Source organism: Stylophora pistillata, chromosome 11, assembly GCF_964205215.1.
Source record: "Stylophora pistillata chromosome 11, jaStyPist1.2, whole genome shotgun sequence".
Classification (NCBI taxonomy): Eukaryota; Metazoa; Cnidaria; class Anthozoa; order Scleractinia; family Pocilloporidae; genus Stylophora; species Stylophora pistillata.
The window spans coordinates 28,864,524-28,890,257 of NC_142529.1; the positions used below are offsets into that span (position 1 = coordinate 28,864,524).

Genomic DNA, 25,734 nt, shown 5'->3' on the forward strand with positions numbered 1-25,734 from the left:
GAGGAGACCTAACGTCGGTAAAAGCTGTGAGGGAGTGGCGAATGTTGACAGTAGACAAATAAATTGGCTACTGTTTTACCTAAAAATCTTCCTCAGTAGAGTTCCCTTTTCTTAAAGACTCCTTATATGAACTGCTTACCCTGTCGGCATGAACAACACGAAACAGATAATCAACAACCATAACAAACGCATCCTAACAGCATCTATACAGTCTGATGACACCGCCGCCACCGCCACTACCATTGATAACAACAAGACATGCAACTGCCGACAAAAGAACACATGCCCGCTCGACGGAAACTGCCTGCAACCATCAGTAATCTACCAAGCCTCCGTTACACGCAAAGACAACAACACGACAGAAACGTACAGCGGACTCACAGAAGATGACTTCAAAACAAGATACAGAAACCACACCGCATCATTCCGCCACGCTAAACACAGAAACTCTACCGAACTCAGCAAGCACATCTGGACCCTCAAAGACAACAACATCGATCACTTTATTTCCTGGCGCATTCTCTCATCGCACTCACCGTATAACAGCTCAACTAAAAGATGTAACCTCTGCCTCAAAGAAAAATTCCTAATCATCTGCCGGCCCGAACTATCAACACTAAACAAACGTAATGAACTTGTGTCTTCATGCCACCACAGAAGCAAAGCCCTCCTACGCAACAACTAAACTGTCAATTTCGCGCTGCATAAATTAGACTAGTTAGATGATGCAAATTATATTGTATATAAGCAATGGTAAAGTTTATTCTCATTAAATCCCCTGATGAGTGGGCGACCACGAAACAGGCTTGTAGGGATGAACTTGTAGTTTACTTGTCTTTTTCCTCCCACAATATATACTTCGCTCTACTTCTATGTATTGAGCACTGTTCTACGAGAATCAAGTCACACTTTATATATATATATATATATATATATATATATATATATATATATATATATAACTAACTGCAGACAGTACTGTTTCGGCCTTCTGGGCCTCATCAGTGCAGTGCTAATGCTAGGATGGGGGAGAACCGAGACGGTCACCCCAAACGACCCAACCTTTGTGGTATCGTCTAAGCCATGCCAGAGTGCTCAAACTAGAGTAAACCATATCTAATGAAAACTTTATAGGAAAATTGTAATGATGAACTCCCAGCAACATTTACTACTCCAACAATATACAGTTGTAAATCGTGTCGTAAAAGTGTCAAAAAATGCTCTTAGCGGTTTTAGCTGGGGTATCGTTTCTTATTTTGAACCAAAAGAGGTTAACGATTCTTTTAAAAACTAGCAATTCCGTACTACTCTTCCCTTTCTGTCAACAATGCGCAAAAAGAAGTAAATAACGGAAGACGAAGACCCCCAGAAGGCTGGCGTTTCTTTTGGCCTTTTTTCAGTGACACCAAAAGCTACTCAGTGTTTACTTTAGCCGGAAAATGTATTTGGCCGTGGTTTTGTTATGGCATCGCTCGATATAAACACTTTACACGGCCATATTGACGAGCTTAAGATATTTATAGGTAGTTAAAAACTCGCTATATTGGCGATCAATGAGACCAAGCTTGAAAGTTCCATCGGTGATTCAGAAATATATCTACCGGGATTTGACGTCTTCAGAAGGGACCGTACCGTCAACGGGAGATGCGGTGGCGGTGTATGTTTTTATTTACGAAACAACGTAAATTACCATGTCTTGGAGGAGTTCGGTGCTGACCAACTTGAATGTCTTGTTATCGAAATCACCAGACCGCATTCCAGACCTTTTTCAATAGGTACATGGTACAGACCGCCAAGTTCCCAACAAGAAATTATTAATCAATTTGAAAACCTTTTAGATATAACTGTTTCAGAACGCAGCGATTTCTACCTACTCGGTGGCCTGAATTGTGACATGTTGCACGATCGGTCAAACAACCACACGTCGCCGCATTTAATGAACATATTTGATGTTCACGGATTGAGTCAAATGATTTCTGAACCAACTAGGAGTACATCGATATGACGAACATTGATTTATCTTTCTATAAGTAATAATCCCAAAAAATATTTAATTCTGTGTCGTTCATCGTTGCATTAGCGATCATTCACTTGTGTTTATGACGATAAAGATACGCTATGAACGTGCTGATTCGCACTGCTCTATTGAAACTCGCAGTTTTAAGAATCTTAATATCGACAAGTTTCTACATGACCTTGTACGAAAACCATGGGATTTAATTGGCTTAGGGTCAGATGTGGGACGCATGGAAGACCTTAAAGACGCTCCCAATGGATTTCACAAGTGCTGATGCGTAAAATCCACAAACGAAATTATTTTAAAAAAGAAAGCTGCCGGCAAAAATAATATTGCTTGGTGGGAACAGTACAAGCAGGCGCAAAATAGTCCATCAATCGAGATCGGAGATGAAGGGTAGTCAGAAAAGGGCTATTAACACTTGATTGACAATTTATTTTATTCTATCTCATACTCCTGGGGAACCCATAGTTACTCTCGGCTAGGCGTTGAGCTTGTACAACACTTCCTTTCTGCTCCCCAAACCTTTCGCGTACTTCCTATCTTTACAACCGCACGCCGAGACAGGAACCTATCATAGAATCTAGATTTTCAAAAATGAAGACAAATCAGCTCGACTAGACACTATCGGCTTCGCTTTTAGTCTGGAGTGTCATCAAAAACTAAATTATTCATATCGTTTTTATAGCATGCCACTTTATTTTTTTTATTTTCACTCCATTGCTTTTCTTACAGACACCGGGATGACTGACAGACAAAGGTGCATAAATCCCTTCACGATTCTTGAATTAGGGTTCTCTCGCGGAAATTGACTTTGTAATTGCTCAGAACAAAAGACTGCAGCTTTGGAACTAAACAATAGCATATTGGTCGCAGTCAGGTATTGATTCCAGTAGATAAAATTTAATCTAACTTCAATGAAAGTTTTTTCCTTGGCAAACAAAGACGACATCGGCCATACTATTGTTTGACAATATAGTAAGAAAACTCCCTTTTATCACTTTATTGAGATGAATTTAAAAAAGGAGTATATTTAGATCTGCTTTCATTTTCTAGGGTTGTGAATAATGCGGAAATACTCTCTGTATTGTTGTCAATTCTAAACTCAAAAAAGACTTCTTATAACGAATTAAAAGAGAGCAAATGAAAGTTAGGGACAGTAACTCGCTTGGAAATGATAAAAATAGAATCAAAACAACTTGGAGTTAGTTCACAGTTGCACCAGCAACAAACGTGAAAAGTAAACATGGAGAATAAACATGAGAGTATAATGCATGTATATATTTCCTTCGATGATGACTTGTTCTATTCATGATGAATTGTGGTGGCACAAAATACTCCTTTAAAAAGATATAGATGGTGTTTCCGTTTCCTTCCCTTCAATTGTCTTCGTGCAAAAAAAAAAAAAAAAAAAAAAACAGACCATGCTCAATTTTATTGAGCTTCCTATGTCTTCCCATCCGTTCATATATCTGGCTAGAGTTCTAAAATAATCATCGAGACTTTATAATTCTGCTTAGAAGGTATTAATAAGGGCAATGTTTGGGGAGGCACTAACTCGATGGAAAGCTAAATACTTCTCAGATAGTTTGCTTCACTGCTTGTCTCACTTCATTTATTTTCCAGCAGTAAAGGAAAGGATTTAACGTTGAGTTAAACAAAACTAAGAGAGATGCTAAACCTCTTATGATGAGTAAGTGTGTTGAATATGTTTTTCTTTGGCTGATCACAATTTCCACCAAAACATGTGGCAAATAAGAAACAAAAAATGCCAACTGCACCCACACTGCACTGTAAACTGCCTTTTGGTATCGCGCAATGTTCAGTGCATTTGGTTGGCTCGTCTGTTGTTGAACATGATCTTGTACTTGTGTCTGATGATGCTTGAGAGTGAGAAATATTTTTGAGTTCGAGGCCAGTGAAATAAAAAGGCAAAGTGGTATACTTATGTACCCGTATAACAAGGTTAAACGGAGATCAAAACTGGCTCTTAAACCGGCGACAAGAGATAAAACCCAAAAGGTAGCTACAATGATATATGCTCGCTTCAAAGTTACAGTTTGTCTGTATCTCAGCCCCAGCAACAGGGCGAGAAGTCTGTCCACGCTTATGGCCGCCATTGTCAACAAAGACACTCCAGATAATGCATAGCCTGATATGAAGGTTGCGTCCCTTGCCTATGTACAAGGAGACCAGTGTTTGTGAGCTATAAACATCCAACAAGAAGCCATGAGAGGCTGGGCTACAAGGCCAACCAACAGATCAGTTGTTGACAGACAACGATACAAGAGTTTGGACGGCGGATGAAGGGAAGACTCTTTGTGAAGGGCAACAAGGATGAGAGAATTTCCAACAATTGCCGTGATGGAGAGGAGAATGTTAACTGTTGAGAGGGAAATTGACTCTTTATGAAGGCCACTCACGAAAGAGGGGGAGCACGTCAGTTCTTCCAGTGTTTTCGTCTTCGTTCCACACCCACTGAAATTTTTTGTGGACATTATTCGGTATTTGTTACCTTCTTTTTATAGGTTATCTGTGATTGCACTAATATATTTTTTTGGAACAGCACATGCTGAGCGACGATCACTGAGACCTTAATGACGTCCTTAATAATCATCAAATAAGACTTCTCTACCAGCGTCTATTTACTTACAATGCATCGGGATATTGTCTATTTTGTCAACGTAAAGAGAATATTTTTTTTCCTTGAACTTTGAACTATATGGCCATACCAACTGGCTATATGGTAATCTAATGTGTAGGATAAAAGAATGACATTAGATACAATCCAAAAGGTAGCTACGATGATTTATGTGCGCTTCAAAGTTACGATTTGTCTCTATCTCAGCCCCAACAGCAGGGAGAGAAGTCTGTCCACGCTTATGGCTGTTATCGTCATCAAAGACACTCCACATAACGCACGGGCTGTGATGGCGGCTGCGTCACTCTGCGAGTCGACAAAGACTCAGAAAATTGTCTATTATGGCAAAAAGCTTATTTTTGTCCCTTTAACTTGTCAGGTACACCCCGTATGAAATTGGAATAAGAGGAAAATACATTAAAACACATGAAACATTATCATGGTTTTCTCTGTGCGACAAACAATTCCTCCTCGGGAAGTCACTCATTATCAACGGTTCAGTACGAGTTACTTTGCTCGTGAATAAGTTTAACCCCTGAGCAACACGACTCGCGGACAATGGAGTGACGTGCCGCTATGCTATTAACGAGGACTAGCTCGTAAGCTGACCCAGTTTTATTGACAGGGTGTCAATCAAATGTCCATATCATTTGTGTAAAGTTGAGGCTTGAATCGTTATCAGCATCAGCAAGCTAGAAATAAAGAAACTGAAACAACCGGTTATGGTCAATTTCATTTCACACGAATTATTAAAGTTTGTTAACATACACAAGCAACGGAACCATCTTTACATATTCATAAGCATTACGGAAATTTTTCTGGGGCGATAAAACAAATTCGAGACTAAACATCGACAAATGCAACTCGTTTGGCAATATGGCGTCGATAACAAGCCTCTTTCTTTGAGTTAAGAAAAGACGTTGAATTTAAAAAACTCTTTTAAACTTCTCTTTGAAGTTTTATCCAACAATTTTCTATTGCTAAAAAATTAGATTAAACACGAAAGTAAAATGCACCCATATCTTTTTTCGATTATACCTTGCCGTATTCATGAACATTGGTAGCTAGCAAGCACGAAAACTACTCTTGAAGAGATATGGTTGGTGTTTCAATGCATTTATTTCTGCTGTTTCTGTAAAAAAAAGCTATTTAGTGCACACAACAAGCCGTTTTGTTTTACTGAATACTCGATTAAAAGTGGGAGCCTCACAGGGCCTTGCGTTACAGAAATCAATAGTATTGTTCAATAATTGACATTAATCAACATAAAAAACATGAATTAGCGGTAAAAATATTCACAACACAAAAGAACATAGATCAACGGATACACTATCCCCAACAGACTGCGTACAGACCTCGAACAAAAATATTATTTGAGCTTTTGATTTCTTCCTATCTAATAACATATTTGACGGGTTCGTATGATGGACGATCCTCGCAGTAGATAGCGCTATTTAGGCAATAGCGAAAATCAGACCTGAAAAAAATCAGGCATGTACGGGATTCGAACCACTGACCTCTGCGATACTAGTGCAGCGCTCTACCAATTGAGCTAACAAGCCAACTGAGAGCAGGCCGTTAAGTTGATTCGTAATAAACCCGTGAAAGTAATAAATGAGATACAATGAATATATGAAGTTCATATATTCATTGTATTTCATTTATTACTTTCACATTGTAATCAGGCCTCTACGTATTCCGTACAGGCCTGATTTTTTTCAGGTCTGATTTTCACTATTGCCTAAATAGCGCTATCTACTGCGAGGATCGTCCATCATACGTATCTAATACCGCAGTTCAAAAATATATGAACTTCATATATTCATTGTATCTCATTTATTACTTTGACGGGTTTATTACGAATCAACTTAACGGCCTGCTCTCAGTTGGCTTGTTAGCTCCATTGGTAGAGCGCTGCACTTGTATCGCAGAGGTCAGTGGTTCGAATCCCGTACAGGCCTGATTTTTTTTTCAGGTCTGATTTTCGCTATTGCCTAAATAGCGCTATCTACTGCAAGGATCGTCCATCATACGTATCTAATACCGCAGTTCAAAACTATATGAACTTCATATATTCATTGTATCTCATTTATTACTTTGACGGGTTTATTACGAATCAACTTAACGGCCTGCTCTCAGTTGGCTTGTTAGCTCAATTGGTAGAGCGCTGCACTAGTATCGCAGAGGTCAGTGGTTCGAATCCCGTACAGGCCTGATTTTTCTCAGGTCTGATTTTCGCTATTGCCTAAATAGCGCTATCTACTGCGAGGATCGTCCATCATACGTATCTAATACCGCAGTTCAAAAATATATGAACTTCATATATTCATTGTATCTCATATTTGACGGGTGTTTTCATACAATAATTGTGTAATCACTTTCAGCTTTAAAAGTACTTTATATAACTCGAGGAGGACCTAACTCCATGGACAGCAAAGTGCTTGTCTGATTGTTTGCTTCACTGCTCGTCTTACTTCAGTTATCTTCCAGCAGTAAAGGAGGGGGGCTTTGGGATTTTCGGTTTTGCGGTTTTTGGGCCTAAAAGGTTCGGTTTTTCGGTTTTTCGGTTTTGATATTCAGAGTGGTTTGCGGATTTTACGTGTTTTTGCATTTGGTTTTCGGTTTTCACGAAAACTCTGATGCGGTTTTCGGTTTTTGCTTTTTGACCCCTTTAAAGGTGAAAATGTAGCGGTTTTGTCAGGTTTGCATGCGGTTTTCGGTTTTGCTGCCTTTTTTCGTCGGTTTTTCGGTTTTGGAGGTTTTTTTCTCCGGTTTTGCGGTTTCCCAGAGGCCCCGGTGCCCCCCTCGTAAAGGAAAGGGTTTAACGTCGAGTTAAAGTAAAGTAAGACACCTGCTACTCCCCTTAGGACTACAAAGTGTGATGAATACGTTTTACTACAAGCGACTACAATTGTCTCTATAAAGTATGGTGCCTAACAAAGTACTAATGCTAACTGTACCCACAGTGCACTGTACACTGCCTTTTTCTATCGCGCCGTGTTAAATGCACTTGGTTGGCTCGGCTTTTGTTAGAAATGATCTTGTACTTGGGCCTGATGACGACTGAGACCCCGAAAAATTTTTATATAGGAGGTGACTGAAATAATAAGGCAAGATGGTATTAATATAGAAAAATACGGAATGGGTATACGGTAATCGAACGTGTAACATAAAGCAGCGACACTAGATAAAATCCAAACGCCAGCTGCAATGATGTATGTGCGTTCCAAGGTTACAATTTGTCTGTGTCTCAGCCCCAACAGCGGGGCGAGAAGTCTATCCACGCTTATGGCCGTCATCGTCGTCAAAGACACTCCACATAATGTATAGCCTGTGAGGAAGGAGGCTTCAAATGCATATCGACAAAGATTCCATTGTTCGTGAGTCACAGAAAGCCAAAAACTAGCAACGACAACTAGGCTGGGTAACAAGACCAACCAACAGATCAGTTGTTGCTAGATAACGATACAAGAGTTTGGACGACGGATGAAGGGAAGATTCTTTGTGAAGGGGAACAAGAATAAGAGAATTGCCAAGAAATGCTGTGATGGAGAGGAGAATGTTGACTGTCAAGAAAGAATTTAAAAAAATTCTTGTTGAAGCCCACCAACCAGAGAAGGGAAACAATGCAGTTCTTGAAATGTCTTGGTCAGTGTTCCCCCCCAGTAAAATTTGCCGTCGACATTATTCTGTATTCCTCTCTTTTTCTCCTTTTTTGAGAAATATTCGATCTAAACAGCTACACAACGACGACGATCACTAAAAAAAGAGCTCCCTACGTACTGAGTCATATAACTTCCCCATCATTGCTTAATTGTTTGAAAAATGTCAGAGAAATTGTCGCTTTAACTTGTCAGGTACACCCCGTATAAAATTGGAAAAGGAGGCAAATACATAAAAACACCTGTAACATAATTACTGTTTTCTCTGTACGACCTAAAATCCCTCTTAAGTTAGCCTACGGGCCCATTATCGACGTTTCAGTAAGAGTTACTTCGCTCGTGAATGATAAGTTTGAGGCCTTGAGCAACACGACTCGTGGACAAAAGAGCGACGCAAAACTAATAACAAGGACCTGCTCGCAAGCTGACCTAGTTTCATTGATGGGGTGTCAATCAAATGTCCATATCATTTGTGTAAAGTTGAGGCTTGAATCATTATCAGCCTAAGCAAGCTAAAAATAAAGAAGATTCAAGTTAAGGATTTCCAACCCATATTAATCAGTCAAGGAAATTCAAATGCCTATAACGAATTGAAATTGATGTATAGCCACACATGCAAACTTACTTTAACATATTCGAATTCAACAGTGTAATTAGTAACATTTTGTGGCTCTTTTACCTCCGTTTCGTCTCCGACAAAACTAGAACAAAACAAAAGAAGAGCTAAAAAATGACGCGAACATACAATTTTCTGCTGCTTTCGTTTGCATTCTCTATTTGTTTTCCTCCTTTCGCCAAGAAATTAATATTCTTAGTGATTTTCCTGGATATTAATAAGCCAAAGTTTGCCTATTATATCGTAGTTATACAATTTCTTCGCTTCCAACGTCTTGTTCGCGAAAAGACAAGTAAATTATTTTGGTATGAAACAAGCTTTGACGTATAAGGCAGCTCACTGAATATTTCATGTCGTAATTCTCTCAAGCGATTATATTAGCAATTGTCCTCTGATAATGAAGTTTTTATTATAACGCTAAAGTTAACATGATAATCCATTGATCAAGAAGTAAAATGAACGAATTGGGATAAATTTTATCGAAAAAACAAAGTTTGTGTTGTTAACTTGCTTACTGCCAATTTTGGTGACCGAGAGATCAAGGGTTTTAGAGAAAATGGTGAAAGAAACAAAGGAATCAAAAACTGTGTTCAGCCACCTTGATCTAGGAATGAATTAGTATCAAGAGTCAAACACATGGACAAATGTAATAGCATTGTTATTCTACAACTTATTAAAAGCTCAGTCTTGTTATGTAGAAATTCATTTTGAGCTGAGTAAGGAGGATTAATGAATATCATCAGTGTGGGGAAAAAAAGAAAAATCCGGTGAAAAGAACTCTATAAGAACCAGTAACTTCCATTTTATTCCATATGCTAATTTACACATTGCTAGCATTAGTCAAGCAATAGTATACATCTCTAAAATTCATAAGCATTATGCACTATGTACAGACTTCCAATTTTTTGATAAGTTTCTAATTTCTTCCTATATAACCAACATACAACATATCTGACGAGCGTTCTCTCTGGCTGGTACTAATCGTGACGTTTCTACTAAGCTATGAAAACTGTCCATTAGAGTGTACCCTAAGAAACCGCGGACCTAACTCTAAAACCATGGACAGCAAAACGCTTGTCTGATTGTCTGTTTCATTGCTTGTCTTACTTCACTTATCTTCCAGCAGTAAAGGAACGGGTTTAACGTCGAGTTAAAGTAAAGCAAGACAGCTGCTACTCCCATTATGACTACTGAGTCTAATGAATACGTTTTATCGTCACCGATTACTACTGCCACTATGATTAAGTATGGTGCATAGCAAACTACTAGTGCTAACTGCACCAACAGTGAACTGTACCCTGCCTTTTTGTATCGCGCCATGTTCAGTGCATTTGGTTGGCTCGGCTGTTGTGGGCCATGATCTTGTACTTGAGCCTGATGATGACTGAGACCCCGAAAATGTTTATATACGAGAGGAATGAAATAACAAGGCAAGATGGTATAATTATACAGGTATACCAAATGGTTATACGGTAATCTAATATGTAGCATAAAGCAGCGACGCTAGATAGAATCCAAAAGGTAGCTAAGATGATGTATGTGCGCTTCAAAGTTACAATTTGCCTGTATCTCAGCCCCAACAATAAGGCGAATAGTCTATCCACGCTTATGGCCGTTATCGTCATCAACGACACTCCACATAATGCTAAGGATGTGAGGAACGCGGCGTCACATGCGTATCGACAAAGACTCCGTTGTTCGTGGACCACGGAAATCCAGGTCGTAGCAGCGAGAGGCTGGGTAACAAGACCAACCAACAGATCAGTTGTTGCCAGACAACGATACAAGAGTTTAGACGGCGGATGAAGGGAAGATTCTTTGTAAAGAGCAACAAGGATAAGAAAATTGCCAAGAAGTGCTGTGATGGAGAGGAGAATGTTAACTGCTGCAATAGAAACTGATTCTCGTCGAAGTTCACCCGCCATAGAAGGGGAGCATAGCATTTCTCGAAATGTTTTTGCCTGTGTGCTGCCTCTGTAATTTGTTGTGGACATTGTTCTGTGCTTGTTTCCTGACAATGACAAGGTAAAAGTAGCGTGGTAGACCCTAATCTGATCCAATTTGTTTTCTTCCAATGTCTTGTTCACAATAAGAATGAAATATACTTTCATATCAGATAACTTTCATGTAAAAGGAAAGTTATTGAATTTTTCTTGCTAGAGGGCAAACAATCCCTCTCTATTTGATAGGGTGTTTGTCAAATTTCCATGTCATCTGCTTGAAGTTCAAACTTGAATATTATCAAACTCGGTAAACTAGAAAAAAAAAAAAAAAAAGAAAAGCTCACGATTTTACTTGGTCTATGAAAAATCTGGACTCGTACAATCTCCGAAAGCATTAAACTATTGAAATTGAAATTTTAATCAGAGATGCCAGCTTACTTTAAAATATTTCTTTTAAATTTCTAATGAACACAGTCTTGCAGCTAACAAAAATGGTCTATTATCAAGCAAGCTGCACGCTATTCAATCTTGTCGTTGTCATTATCTGGACCATTAATAAATTTTCCTTATATTACGACATACTACTACTGAAGTGAAATACAATTTATCATTCGCAGGAGGAAATCAAAGGATGGATTAGCTGGTTCTACCTTTCATCAGCAACATTCACCTCAAGACTTCCTCTAATGCGTTGACTCTTTAAAAATGCGCCCACGACATGGCTTTCAAATGACAATGATGGCGATCCCTTTTCTTTTTTACAGTTCATAATTTACCTTACGTTTCTCATTTATGATAAGAGAAGACAACTCGTGACTAAAAATAATTTTGTAACACCTTATTCTGGTTTATTTTTTAAATGTCTCATAATAAAGGCGGCAGTCTATTTTGCGCCACAATTACGTGTTTGTCTAATTGGTTAAGTTTAATTTAGGAGTAAATTAGCATCTACAGTCAAACTTACAGACATCCATGATTGTATTGTTGTTTTACATCTTATTTGAACTCCGTCTCCACAGGCAGAAAATCATTCATAGCTGAGCGAAGAGGATAAAATACTGCATTTCATTTCGGAAAATGGAGAGATTTTGAAATAACTGTACAAAAAGCGGGGATTGTAAATTTTATCATATACACACTTACACATTGTGACTAGTATTATTATCCAACTGTGCTTCGTAGAGTACAAATAACGCCCAAAACGAGTACAAATACCTCTCGGTATTTGTACTCCAGAGAACCGGTTAGAAAATATCCACGAAATTCGCCCGTACTGAAACAACAATTTGGCGCGTTGGATAATAAATCTCTTATTAGACGTTTCGTTGTGTAGTATGGCTGAGTTTTTTTAATCGTTGCCTTAATATGGTTTAAAGAAGAATTAACATGAGAGTAAAATGTATGCATATCTCTCTTCGATTATGACTAGATATAATTATGATAAAGTTAGAATTAGTAGCACGAAGAATACTTCCTAAAGAAAGTCCACAATCAGAATTCCTCACCAGCGTTTAAGCATTTAAAATGCATCAGAAAATTTTATGTTGTGTCAAAAAATGCCCGCAACCTACGAGGTACCTCAGTTAAGAAAAAGACACTAAAAGGCAAATATGGAGACATCTGCCATTAAACTTTCACCTCCAGGATGCTAATCAAGAGTTCATGTCATTATCAGCCTCAGCAAGCTTAATAAATAATGTGAACTGGAGATTTTACTAGGTCTTAGATAAATAAAGAAATTTTTGACAATCTCCGAACGCATCAAACTATTCAAATTCAAATTTTGATTACAGCTGCGAACATATTTGAAAATATTTAAGTTTACCTTAGTAGTTAATTGCGCTTTGCAGTTTTTCTCTCATCGTTAAAAATTACGCCAGCAAACCGTTTTCTACATTTTTTTTTATTCTTTGTTTATTCTCCTCCTTTAGCCAGCGAATTGTTGGATTCTCTGGTGTGATTATCCATTCTCTCTTGAGCAGTTACATCCTAATGCTTTGGTGAACAAAAATTTATCAACCGCGTTCGAAATTACAAAAATAGCCGAAGGCTTATCTGATTCTAACTTCGTCAGTAGCATTTATCTCAGGACTTCCTCGCATGCGTTTACTCTTTAAGAATGCGTCTACGAAATTTCTTTTAAGTAACATACTTGACAATTCCTTTTGTTTTTTGGAGTTTCCATTTTATTCCATATGCTCACTTACAAATTGCTAACATTAGTCAAGCAATATTATACATCTCTAAAATTCATAAGCATTATGCGCTATGTACAGACTTCCACCAACAATTTTTTCGTAAGTTTCTTATTTCTTCCTATCCAACATACAACATATCTGACGAGCGTTCTCTCTGGCTGGTACTAATCGTGACGTTTTTACTAAGCTATGAAAACTGTCCATTGGAGTGTACCTTAAGAAACCGGGGACCTAACTCTAAAACACTGGACAGCAAAGTGCTTGTCTGAGTGTCTGTTTCACTGCTTGTCTTACTTCACTTATCTTCCAGCAGTAAAGGAACGGGTTTAACGTCGAGTTAAAGTAAAGCAAGACAGCTGCTACTTCCATTATGACTACTGAGTCTAATGAATACGTTTTATCGTCACCGATTACTACTGCCACTATGATTAAGTATGGTGCATAGCAAACTACTAGTGCTAACTGCACCAACAGTGAACTGTACACTGCCTTTTTGTATCGCGCCATGTTCAGTGCATTTGGTTGGCTCGGCTGTTGTGGGCCATGATCTTGTACTTGAGCCTGATGATGACTGAGACCCCGAAAAATGTTTATATACGAGAGGAATGAAATAACAAGGCAAGATGGTATAGTTATATAGGTACACCAAATGGTTATACGGTGTTCTAATATGTAGCATAAAGCAGCGACGCTAGATAGAATCCAAAAGGTAGCTAAGGTAATGTATGTGCGCTTCAAAGTTACAATTTGTCTGTATCTCAGCCCCAACAATAAGGCGAATAGTCTATCCACGCTTACAGCCGTTATCGTCATCAACGACACTCCAAATAATGCTACGGATATGAGGAAGGTGGCGTCATATGCGTATCGACAAAGATTCCATAGTTCGTGGACCACGGAAATCCAGGTCGTAGCAGCGAGAGGCCCGGCAACAAGACCAACCAACAGATCAGTTGTTGCCAGACAACGATACAAGAGTTTAGACGGCGGATGAAGGGAGGATTCTCTGTGAAGGGCAACAAGGATAAGAAAATTGCCAAGAAATGCTGTGATGGAGAGGAGAATGTAAACTGCTGCGAAAGAAACTGATCCTTGCTTAGGCCCACTCAACAATAAAAGGGAGCATCGCAGTTCTCCAAATGTTTTGGTCAGTGTTCCACCTCTTGTGAAATTTGTTGGGGACATTGTTCTGTGTTCGTTTCTTTTTTTCTGGCAAGTTATCTATGATTGCAACGAGAAATGAGGTCCAAACAGCACACGCCTACCAACGATCACTGAAACCCTACTTCCTAAACAATGTCCACAATTAAAATCCTCAACAGCGTTTAAGCATTTAAAATGCGTCAGAAAATTCTCTGTTGAGTTAAAAAATTCCCGGAACATGCGAGGTACCTCATTTGAGAAAAAAATACTAAAATATGGAGACATCTGTTATTAACCTCCACTGACAGGATGCTAATCAAATGTTCATATTATTTTTTCGGAATTGAAACTTTAATCATTATCAGCCTCCGCAAGTTTGACAGATACTTTAAACTAGCGATTTTTCGCGGTCTTAGAATAAATTGAGTTTCACGAACGGATCAAACTGTTTTAATTCAAATTTTGGTCGCAGCTGCGAATTTGTTTCAAATATTTGAATTTACCCGTGTAGTTAATTGCGCTTTGCAACTTTTCAATCATCTTTACGTATCCGACCAGTACCTTAGACGAAATTGCCACAAAAGCAAAATTTTACGCCAGCAAACCATTTTCTACAATTATTTTGTCATTCTTTGTTTATCCTCCTCCTTTTGCCAGTGAACTCATGGTGATTATCCCTGATAATGACAAGCCTAAGGTAGCCAACTAGACCCTAGATCAAATTTGTTTTCTCAGTTCCAGTGTCTTGAACACAATATATAAGACCAAGAAAATACTTTCGTATCAGGTAAACTTCCATGCAAAAGGAAATTTACTGAACTTTTCTTCCTGTGATTGCCTTCAGCGATCAACGATTCTCGCTGGGTAATGCTGACAGTTATTTCCCAATATGGAGGTAAACATGACAATTAATTGATAGAGATGGAAAATAAAGGGATACGTTTTCCAATCGTATCGTTGACTCGATGAACAATTTATTTCCTACTAGTTTATTATAATTTTTTTTTTGTCTTTCGAGCTCGATTGTTAAATTGGAATTTAAAATGTCTCTGGAAACTATCTACCGTGTTAAAAAAGTTACTTTTTTCATACCCTAAATGGTATGAATTAGCAATAAAAGGCAAGCCAGATATAGAGACATCTATCGTATCATTTTTAGAAGAGCCACAAACCATCTCTCTTAATTTGATAGGGTGCTTTTGAAATGTCCATATCATCTGCATGAAATTTAAACTTGACTGATCATTATCAACCTCGGTAAACTAGAAATAAAGAAAAATAATAGCTGACGATTTCACTTGGTCTAAGAAAAAAACTGGAAACTCGAAAGCATCAAACTATTGAAATTGTAATCAGAGATGCCAGCTTATATTTAAAATACTTCATTTTAATTTCTAGTAAACACAGTTTTGCACATTTTCCCATACATTTCCTTCTAATTTTCAAGTGTGGACACGCTATTGTCCTAGAACCGGTATGTTCTAACTACTGTCTCGTCGCTAAGAGTTTGGACGGCTGGTGGAGGGAAGATACCTTGTGAACGGCAACAATGATAAGAGAATTTCCAAGAAATGCTGTTGGGAAGAGGAGAATGTTAACTGCTGTGATAAAAACTGATTCTTGTTTAATTCCAGCTTCTAAAGGTGGGGGCAGCATCTTGTGTTGTTTTCGTCTACTTTCCACCTCTAGTGAAATTTGTTGTCAACATTATCTGTTTTCTTTTTCTTGTCGTGTATCTGTGATTGCAAGGAGAAATATTTGTGTAAACTGGAGACACCAAGCCGCGATCGCTTAAACCTCACTTCTTTAAATTTAGCCACATAAAGACCACCTCACCAGCCTTTATTCATTCAAAATGTGTTCGGAAATTTTCTGTTCTTTCAAAAACTGAATAATTTTTTCCGAAATCCATCAGGTGCCTTACGTATGAAATAGCAATAAAAGGAGATTATAGACACCTGCTTCAGTTTTTACAATGCACTGAACAGATAATAATAATAATAATAATAATAATAATAATAATAATAATAATAACCTTTATCTTAAGAGGATGAGACCAATTACTTTTGAAAGTATTCTCCCTAGAGTCCCTCTTTACCTGGATCATTTCATCCGGATAATTTGAAGCGAATATTTTGGAACGAAGCAAGTTTTCTTTTATGTGGCAAGAGATTGAAGTCTTGTTGCAATTCTCTTGAGCGATTGACAATTCTCTTTTTGCAGTGAAAGTTGTTATCCATTATTGAATTAAACATGATAGTTTATTGATGGAGATGGAAATAAAGGGATGTGTGGTCATAACCTATCAAGACTCGATGAACAATTCTTTTCAATCTAGTTTTTTTAATTTTATCATCACTTGTGAATAAAAGTTGCGCACTGCTCCGCCTATTACCAACTCTTACCAGTCTTTCAAGCTCGACTGTAAAATTACCGCATGCTTCATATCGCACACAGACCAATGAATAATTGTTAAAACTCAAAATTTAGGAGACATCAGTTAATCATGACAGACCCGACCTCGTTTTGAGTCTAGGCTTTATCGAATACCAAATTATTCATTTTGTACTCGTTCTATAGTTACTTTTCTTTGAAGCCTATAATTTTTTTTTTACTTTAAATCTGTTATTATATTAATCGACGGGGAACTAGCTGATGGACAAACCAAACGAGTGCGTGAATCTGTTGCTTAAAAGATGCAGTATATCATGCAATTCTTCAATACGGTTAAGAGTTTATCCAGGAAATTTTTACTTCTTTTAAATTCTCTTTGATTATCCCGAATAGCAACTGCAGCTGAACTTCTAAACAGTTACGAGTGGGCTGACACCAGCTTTTTCTTCTCAATTAGTAGAGTTTAGCTGAAAAGAATTATCGTTGGCAAAAACAAAGACATCGGCGATATTTGTGTTTGACAAAACCATAAGGGAACTCTTTCTTGTCACCCTTTATAAGAGATGAATTAAGTGGTACATTTGGATATATTGTCATTTAAGGGCCGATTATTAAGTGGAGATGTTCTTCCTTTATTGCATTCAATACTAAACTAAAGATCTGTGTGAAGTTCAGACTTGACACATAATCAGCCTCAGCGAACTGAAAATAAAAAGTTCAAGCTGGGTACTTTACTTGGTCAAAGCAAGAGATCGTCTGAGGAAACATTAATTTCGTGACAATCTCCGAATGCATCAAATAACTGAAATTCAAATTTTTGTCACAGATGTCAACTTTGAATTAAATTTGGAATGAACAAAGTTTTGGAGCCTATTTTTCTCCTTTTTGTATTCCCTGACTAAAATCTTAAACAAAACCGTGACAGGATGTTAACCTACCAAACCATATACGTTTTTCAATTTTACAATCTTGGTTAGAATATTCAAAATGAACGTCGTTTATAATATTTTAATGGTGCATTTCTCTAAATTCTCCTTTGATCACGACGGTTTGAATAACGAATTGTTAAAGCGCCACACGATGATTGAATTTCATTTACCTCAAGACGACGAGAGTAAATATTAACCAGCGCGTTGAGCAATAAAGCATCAAAATCAAGCAATTTCCCTAGGGAAGCAAGCAAAGGTGGAAATTGTTTAACTTAACATAAAAATATGTCGAGAACTCTCCGCTGTAACTACTCTTTAAAGTTTTACCCAATGCCGTCACATTTTGTTAAAGAAATTAAACATGAGAGTAAAATGCATATAACTCTGTTTTCATGACAAAGTTAGAATTCGAATAGGATTAGATTTAATCGAACATGATCTAATGATAAAAATAAGTGAAAGAAGTTTTACACTACGTTTCGATGACATCATGTCATCATTTTCAAGTGAGAAGAGAATAAAATTTGACAACTTAATATATACGTGCAAGGCGCTAAAACGTTAAATATGCATGTAAAAAGTGACAAATTTAAATAAAATTAAATAAATAGTTTTGCGCGTATGGAGTCTGGTTGTGTGTTCAAGCATGGCCTTTTCTTTGTTATGAATAACATTTCATAAATCAGACAGTCCAGTTTTCCCTTACACTTTGCTGAAGTTCTTATTTCTTGCTTATCCAAGGACAGATGTTACGAACGTTCTCAAATAAAAATCGTGACTTAATGACTCAGCTTTGAAATTTAAAATAATATAAGTATCAATTTGATGAGGATCTAGCTCCATGGACAGCAAAGTGCTTTTCTGATGGTTTGCTTTACTGCTTGTCTTACTTCACCAATCTTCCAGCAGTAAAGAAAACGGGTTTAACGTCGAGTTAAAGTAAACTAAGACAGCTGCTACTTCCCTTTATACTACTAAGTGTGATGAATATGTTTTACTGTCAGCGATTACAATTGTTACCATGAAGGATGGTGCATTACAAACTACTAACGCTAACTGTACCCACAGTGCACTGTTCACTGCCTTTTTGTACCGCGCCATGTTCGGTGCATTTGGTTGGCCCGGTTGTTGTTGGAGATGATCTTGTACTTGAGCCTGATGATGACTGAGAACCCGAAAAATTTTCATATACGAGGTGACTGAAATAACAAGGCAAGTTGGTGTAATTATACTATCATATAAAATGAGTATACGGTAATCTAATATGTAGCGTAAAGCAGCAACACTGGATACAATCCAAAAGGTAGCTACAGTGATGTATGTGCGCTTCAAAGTTGCAATTTGTCTGTATCTTAACCCCAACAAAAGGGCGAGAAGTCTGTCCACGCTTATGGCCGTCATCGTCAGCAATGACACTCTACATAATGCAACGTCTGTAAGGAAAGCGGCGACAAATACGTATCGACAAAGATTCCATTGCTCGTCAGCCACGGACATCCAATAAGTAGCACTGAGAGGCTGGCAAACAAGACCAACCAACAGATCAGTTGTTGCCAAACAGCGATACAAGAGTTTGGACGGAGGATGCAGGGAAGATTCTATGTGAAGGGCAACGAGGATAAGAGAATTACCAAGAAATGCTGTGATGGAGAGGAGAATGTAGATTGGTAGAAAAGAAATTTTAAATTTTTGCGGAAGCCCACCAACCAGAGGGGGGGGGGAACAGTACAGATCTTGAAATATCTTGGTCTGTGTTCTACCTCCAGTGAAATTTGTTGTCGACATTATTCTGTATTAGTTTCCGTTTTTCTTAGATTGAAGTTATCTGTGATTGCAACGAGAAATATTTCATCTAAACAGCTTCACAACGACGACGATCATTAAAACCTTACTTCCCACTTAATGATCATATAGAGACTTCCTCATCATTGTTTAATCGTTTGGAAAACTTCAGAGAAATCGTCACTTTAATTTGTCAAATATATAAAAACACCTGTAACATTAATATTGTTTTCTCTGTGAGATAAACAATCCCTCCTTACTTAGCCGACGGAAAGGCACTCATTATAAACGCTTCAGTATGAGTTTTTTGTACCTTGCTGGCGAATAAGTTTGAGGCCTCGAGCAACACAACTGGTGAGCGAGGGAGCAACTTCCCGCAGTGCTGTTAACGAGGACCCAGCTCGCAAGCTGACCTTGCTCCATCGATAGAGTGTCAATCAAATGTCCATATCATTTATGTAAAGTTAATTTTTGGCTCATTATCAACCTCAGTAACATTAAAATATAGAGGGTCTAAGCTAGGGATATCAAACCCATGTCAATCAATCAAAGAATTCGAATAAATATATAGATTAAAATTGATGTATGGCCACTGATGCAACCTTATTTTAAAATATTCGAATTCAACCGCGTGATTAGCAACATTTTGGGGCTCTTTTACCTCCGTTTCTTCTCCAAGAGTAGAACAAAATAAGAGAAGAGCAAAATATTAGGCGAAAAAGCAGTTTACTGTCGTTTCTCTTACATTCTTAATTTGTTCTCCTCCTCTCACCAACAAATTCTAAGTAAATGTTACGTTATCAGACAAGCTTTTATTTTTCCGGCAGGTGACTTAATTCTTTATGTTCTAATTCCCTCGAGCGATTACCAATTGTCCTCCGATGATGACAACTTTATGACAGTGCTAAAGGGAACATGATATTCTATCGATCGAGAAGGAAAATGAAGGAGGGGATAAGTTTATCATTTATAAAACTATGATGGCTCTTGGTTACGTCTTTGGCAACTCTTGTGCACCTTTCTCTTTCTCCAGACTTCCTGCGTGCTTCATATTTTAATGAACACATACTGACCTAGCCACGATACAGTCGGCGTTGTTTTGAGTACGAGGTTTTATCAAGTACCAAATAATTAATTTCATCTTTGTTACATACAAACTGCTTTTCTTTCGACTCTACATTCATTTCAACTTTTTATCATATAAGGGGCAAAATTACTGAATTGGGATTGGTCAAGACAGAGGGCATTTTTTCTTAATTTTGTAATTGCCCCGGGAAAAATTACTTGAAAATGATTGGCTGAAAATCGCTTAGCAACGGCTGCCAAGGTAAAGAAATTTCTGTTTGTTTTGTAACAATGGCGTCCCGTTTTGCGCGAGATCAGTAAGAAAACATATTGCCCCTTATATTAAATACAAGTAATCACATGGTTCCTCGTAAAATTAAGGATTAATATCACTCACGTTGTTTTCGGAGGTCTCAGAAATTGCCCGAGTCGCGGGCAATTTCAGCAACTTCCGAAAACACAAGTGATATTAATCCTTAATTTTACTCGGCCCCATGCGATTACCTATACTAATCTATTCTTTTATTCACCAACGCGGAAATAGTGGAGAGACAAACCCAACGAGTGCGTATCAAACTTTTGGTTAGGATTTTGGCCCGACAATAAGTCCAGCTTTCGCTCCTTATATGTCCTTATCTATTGTTCGAAGGAAAGGGTTTCTATTATTCGCAAGACAAAGGTTTGTAATCACCGGCGCGTAGCCAGCTCACCGAGCGCGAAATTCAAATTTCTTCGGAAGTGATTAGTGTTACAAACACAGCCTTTGTTGGGGAGGGTGTGGTAATGATTGTTGCAGCCTAGACACATCTAAAGGGAGTGGGGTGGGGAAGTTTGTGACAAGAATAGCGAGGTCTGGACGATAAGTAAGCGAAAACTTACGCTTTAATAAAACTCATTTGTGAAAAAGAGTGAATTGATGTATTCATGACAAAGTTTGTTAGCATGCGCTTCAAAGTTACAATTTGTCTGTATCTTAGCCACAACATCAGGGAGAGAAGTCTGTCCACGTAAATGGGTATTATCATCATCAAAGACACTCCACATATTTCATGGGCTGTGATGTACGCTGATTCAAATGCGTATCGACAGAGATTCCATTGTTCGTGGACCTTGAACATCCAAGAAGTTGAACGGAAAGTCTGGGCCACAAGACCAACCAACAGATCAGTTGTTGCCAGACAACGATACAAGAGTTTGGACGGTGGATGTAAGGAAGACTCTTTGTGAAGGGCGACGAGGATAAGAGAGTAGTCAAGAAATGCTTTGATGGAGAGGAGAATATGGACTGCGAAGAAAGAAATTGATTCTTAATGAAGCCATCCAACCAAATAAGGGGAGGATGGCAGTTGTTTACGATATATCGCATAGCATATCGTCAACTATCAAACTCTTTGCAAATGACACGAAAGTGTTCAGAGAGATCGCTGACAGCATAAATGATACTCAAGCCCTTCAAAGCGACATTGATCACTTAGCAAACTGGGCAACTTTATAACAGTTGAGATTTAACCCGGAGAAGTAGTGCGAAACAATACGCATTACCCGTAACCGCGACAGCTCGTCTCCTTGGTATATGATGGGAGTTGCAATCAAACCAGTAAAGCATGGGAAAGACCTAGGAGTTCTGAATTCCTATGACCTGTCGTGGGGTGCTCAAGTTTATGGTGCTGTGAGCAACGCTAATAAAATCTTAGGCATTGTTTACAGAACGCTTGGATCTACAAACCAAGAAGTATTTTCTATTCTATATATTACTTTAGTCCACTCACTAGGACGGTTGCCTTGTCGTGTCTGAGTGGCTTGTGCGTCCCTATGACTCCAGGAGCTATGCCGACGGGGGTGTTTGCACCCCTGACAGGGTCTCCCAAGCCAGACAGGTCAAGGAGTAGGGTGCAGACTAAAGACAGTCCCACAGCCCTCCAGACCTGGAGATTAAGCTTATGTGTCCCTGTCTGAGAAAGTGTTCCAGGAGCCAAAAGTGGTGGTCAACCGATTTGGCTAAAACTTGGCACAAAAGTTGAGTGTGATAAGATATTTCACAAGCCACTTTGGCTCACTTCTCTGATTGTTCGTTCTGAAGTTTTAGGGGGGGTCCCATTAGTGGCCTATGGAGCACCAAAAATTCATCCTCCTTAGTGGCATTTTGAAAGTGCTATAAAACTCCATTGGTAAATTGTGCTGCCAAATGAATTTGACCATGGACTCTACTATAGTGGAGCTTTTACTTCATAAATGTAACTTTGTTTCCAAGCAATTAGACAGAGAGGGGCCTGGGGCTAAAGTTAAGTCAAATTTGAGGTCAAAATCACTACCCAAAATTGCCATTTTTTCAAACAACCATAACATTCACCTGCCTTCTTGCATAACTTTCATACAAAATCCAGTATGTACTTTAGTGACCCGTTTATCAAAATCAGTTGAGAAAAATTGGGCTTATTAGTCTTACTAAGGTCTGTTAAGTTTTTGGCACAAACTCTCCATGCCCCTCTAAGGCCAAGCAAAATAGAATTTTAAGCATAATTCATGCTATAAACAGACCAAAGTCTTGGCATATAGCCTTTATTTTGTATTTGGTGAGTGAAAATGAAACATTTAAGCCAAATAAATGTCATTATCCTGAAATACCTCGACTCATAGCTTATAATTACTCTAAGAAGGCCTCTGATTAGTACTGCAGACACCCAGCTGTTTAGAAAAATAAAGGTAATTTTTTTTTCCTATGAAAACTTTGTTCCAATCATGGAGTACAAATGATGATGTTTTGATCTAGATATGGCGATATTTCTAAAGATGATTGAATTTTCTCTGATCTATGTATGTGAGGCCATATATCCATACATATTATACTCCAAGCATGCAAAGTCTCCATATTTTGTCAGGCCGTTTTTTTAAATTGAAAATAAGGTGACCTTAACCCGGCCGGCCTTAACCATTAAGCTCAGAATAAAACGATCGCTAAAAGATAATCTACGCCTGACCTTTGAATAGTCTGTAAATAGCTCTTGCAAATACCCATCACTTATAGCGAGCATGACCATAAGGTTACGTGCCGCAGTGAGCACTGTCCAGGTGATTTGTGATCCATGAGAGATCTTTGGTACTTTAGAACTGAATAAATGGAACCATCCCAAAAGTATGGAATCCACAGTCAGAAGAGCTGGATGACAAAAATTAATGTTGCTGTTTAAATGAAGTATTCCACACGAGACGATGCCAATAGGGCCCGCCATTTTGGACGTGAGAGTATTAAGACTGGATCGAGTTTCCATCCCTCCCACTATTCAAGTGTAAATGTTCGTGTCCTTATTAAGTATAGAAAGTATAGCAATAAGAAGTTTCAGGATAATTTTGCGATGGCACTTTATTCCTTTGGAGGGGTAAATGATCAATGCGGTGCCGCGTCATTGGCTCCGCTGCGCGAAACAGGAATGACTCCTGTGTTGTCTTGCGATAATGACATGACTATTTGATTAAAACAAGTACAAGGGTTCAGGTGAGTCTGGGGCGAGAGGAAGATCGGGTGATACCAAAGCTACAAGTACAGGTAATTAAAAATATCAGAAAGGGCTCATACACGCGCATAAATGTAGCAAATGGCTTTTTTAGTACCACTCTCGCTAAGAGCGGTCCTCTCAACTTCCCGTCAAAAAAAGATTTTCCTTAATTTTTTTCCTATGAAAAGGGTTTAGGACACATGTTTCAAAATAGTTTGATGGTTTTCCAATTTTCTTTTGTTTGAAGATTTCAACTCTCGCGAACTCTCTGCCAAGGGAAGATTAACTAAGGTGTTGCAAAAGCAAAAACTCAGTCAACTACAGTCATTGTGCGAGATTTCTCGACGTTGAAATTATAGGTAGTGCTAATCGTAAGGTATCGTATTGTGAACCTTTTCTGCGGTAAGCAAATTCCTGTGATCACCGCAAGTGATGGTCAACAGATCCGCGTTACTCAAACCTCAGTGAAGGTTGCGTGACTCCTCGACTTAGTCCAGTCCTCTCACTCTCACGTCCAATATGGTGGGTCAGTCGATACAACAATCGCATCTTGAGGTGTGGCATGGCATGTTTCATATGAACTGCAACACAAAATATTTGTTATCCAGCTCTCCTAACTATGGATTTCTTATTTACTTCCGGATGATTTGATTTATTCAGCTCTAACGTAGTAGGGAAATGGGATGGATCTCAGCCTCCGGCGGGTCACCTGGACGCTACTCACTACAACCTGTACGTACCATCCTGCTCTGTTACTGATGTCATCATGCGTATTTACAAGAGCTAGCAAGGTTATCGAAAGTTTAACCAATGATCTTCTGTTAAAGGTCGTTTTCGTTAAGCTCACTTAATATTGCATCAAAAAATGGGCCTGACAAAATATAGAGACTTTGCATGCTTTTGAGTATACAGTAAAAACGCGCAAGTAAGAACCTAAAAATTAAGAACCTGTTAGCCTAAAATTTGCCATTTGTACCCCCTATAAACAAGAACCTATTTAGCCTAAGAATATTAAAATAGGTTCGTATTTTCTAAAATCATATAGTACATTACAGGTACACTGAAATTATTTACTGTAATCATAATCGAAGTAAAACCAGATTGCCATTGCTGTAGAACATGATTTTCTCAAGAAAAATGAGTGCAAAATATGTAGTTACAAAATATAGGATAATTTCCAACTTGTTATGCAGGTGTGTTTTTCTCCAAGAATAAGAACCTTTTGTAAAAACCTAAATAGCCTAAAATTTTGTTAAGTACCATTTATATAAGAACCTGTTTAGGCTAACTCCTATAGCACGAATTATGCTTGGCCTTAGAGGGGCATGAAGAGTTTGTGCCAAAAACTTAACAAACCTTAATAAGCCAAACTTTTCTCAACCAATTTTGATAAATGGGTCACTAAAGTACTTACTGGATTTGGTATGAAAGTTATGCAAGAAAGCAGGTGAATGTTATGGTTTTTTGAAAAATGGCAGTTTTGGGTAGTGATTTTGACCTCAGATTTGACCTAACTTTAGCCCCAGGCCCCTCCCTGTCTAATTGCTTAAAAACAAAGTTACATTTATGAAGTAAAAGCTCCACTATAGTAGAGTCCACGGTAAAATTCATTTGGCAGCACAATTTACCAATGGAGTTTTATAGCACTTTCAAGTGCCCGTTAGGAGGACGATATTTGGGTGCTCCATAGGCCACTAATGGAACCTCCTCTGAAACTCCAGAACGAACAATCAGAGAAGTGAGCCAAAGTGGCTTGTGAAATATCTTATCACACTCAAATTTTGTGCTAAGTTTCAACCAATTCGGTTGAGCACCACTTTTGGCTCCTGGAACACTTTCTCAGACAGGAA

At 38.3% G+C, this 25,734-nt stretch overlaps 2 long non-coding RNA genes and 1 pseudogene across 2 annotated transcripts; 1 reads left to right on the forward strand and 2 right to left on the reverse strand.

Annotated features, from left to right (window-relative positions):
• Positions 1-3,570: 3,570 nt before the first annotated feature.
• Positions 3,571-4,515, reverse strand: LOC148721041 (melanocyte-stimulating hormone receptor-like; annotated as a pseudogene).
• A 5,208-nt stretch (positions 4,516-9,723) lies between these two features.
• On the reverse strand, positions 9,724-11,648 carry LOC148721042 (uncharacterized). Its single transcript, XR_015993230.1, has 2 exons — positions 11,530-11,648; positions 9,724-11,191 (listed from the first exon to the last, which is right to left on the reverse strand). It is a non-coding gene; the product is annotated as an uncharacterized LOC148721042 (long non-coding RNA).
• LOC148721043 (uncharacterized) lies at positions 10,828-11,778 on the forward strand. The gene is made up of 2 exons (XR_015993231.1): positions 10,828-10,961; positions 11,497-11,778. It is a non-coding gene; the product is annotated as an uncharacterized LOC148721043 (long non-coding RNA).
• The last annotated feature ends 13,956 nt before the right edge of the window (positions 11,779-25,734 follow it).